This window comes from Heteronotia binoei, chromosome 3, assembly GCF_032191835.1.
Source record: "Heteronotia binoei isolate CCM8104 ecotype False Entrance Well chromosome 3, APGP_CSIRO_Hbin_v1, whole genome shotgun sequence".
Taxonomy (NCBI): Eukaryota; Metazoa; Chordata; class Lepidosauria; order Squamata; family Gekkonidae; genus Heteronotia; species Heteronotia binoei.
The window spans coordinates 75430969-75432745 of record NC_083225.1 but is presented as its reverse complement, the minus strand read 5'-3'; positions in this window follow the sequence as shown (position 1 = coordinate 75432745).

Sequence of the window (1777 nt, the reverse complement as noted above, 5' to 3'; positions counted from 1 at the left end):
GGCCAACGCCATGCTGGGAATTATTAGGAAGTGAATTGAAAACAAATTAGTCAGTATCATAATGCTCCTGTATAAATTGATGGTGCGATCTCATTTGGAATACTGTGTACAATTCTGGTCACCACACCTCAAAAAGGACATTATAGCATTGGAAAAAGTCCAGAAAAGGGCAACTAGAATGATTAAAGGTTTGGAACACTTTCCCTATGAAGAAAGGTTAAAACGCCTGGGGCACTTTAGCTTGGAGAAATTTCGACTGCGGGGTGACATGATAGAGGTTTACAAGATTATGCAAAGGATGGAGAAAGTAGAGAAAGAAGTACTTTTCTCCCTTTCTCACAATACAAGAACTCGTGGGCATTCAATGAAATTGCTGAGCAGTCAGGTTAAAACGGATAGAAGGAAGTATCGCTACTTCACCACCCAAAGGGTGATTAACATGTGGAATTCACTGCCACAGGAGGTACTGGCGGCTACAAGCATAGCCAGCTTCAAGAGGGGATGTGATAAAAACATGGAGCAGAGGTCCATCAGTGGCTATTAGCCACAGTGTGTGTATGTATATATATATTGGTCACTGTGCGACACAGTGTTGGACTGGATGGGCCATTGGCCTGATCCAACATGGCTTCTCTTATGTTCTTATGCTCTTATGACATTTCAGAGCACACTCTCTCTCTCTCTGCACCATCTCTTTTGTGAGTCAGATTGTGGTGGAAATTAGGGGTGTGCATTTTGATACACCCAAGCTGAAAAAATACCCCAAAATACTTTATCAATATTTTAAAAGTATATTTGGTATGGCATTTCAAATATATCTGGGAATTTTTTTTGGAAAACTGAAAAAAAAATGGTTCTAAAAAAATCGCATAAATAGTCAGGAATGTTTGGGAAGATTAGGAGTCAACATTTGCAGGCTCCAGAGATTGTTTTTCCTTTCCTTTTCTCCCCCCTCCTTTGTTTGTGTGTGTGTGTGGGGAGGAGGGATTTCTATTGGTTTCTCAATTTTGTCAATTTCAAATTTGTCTCGTCTGTTTCAGGAGGCTGTGCCCCCTCCCCTTCTTTGCATAGCACTTGCAAAATACTGCCCTCCCCACCCACCCTTGCTTGGATTTGTTGTGATTCTGTGCTTTAAATAAGCAAAATATTGCAAGAGTGCTGATATTTTAAGTATGTTTTATATTAAGTTTAAAAAAATCTTTGTCTGTGTCCTTTATAGTTTATATCTCTGCTACCTGGCATTACATTTTATGACACATGGCCCAGCCCAACAAGGTCTAATTTGGTCAGATCCGGCCCTCATAACAAATGAGTCCAACATCCCTGCCATAGCTCATTCTTAGATTCATGTAAACTTCTACAGTATCATAAAATACAATTCATCACCCAGGGCTTTCTTTTGTTGAAAAGCCCTGCAGGAATTCATTTGCCTATTATGCCATACGTCCTGACACCAAGCCAGCTGGAACTGCATTCCTGCTGAAAAAAATAAAAAACACTGTCATCACCCATGGGAAAAAGAAATGACGGAATCCTATCACGATTTGTTTGTAGGGTGTCAATTATCTTTAAACAGTACATAATTCTCTACAGAATGTTACTTTCAGTCTGTTATTTCTGTTAATCCAGGAAAATATGTTGCTATTAGACTAACAACTATTGCTGAAAATGCTCACTTTGACAGCACATATACTGAAAATGGAATATACTATTGCTGAAAATAATAACTTTTCAGCACAGATATGTAAAACAGTAGCTGGAATCAAATAAATATTCA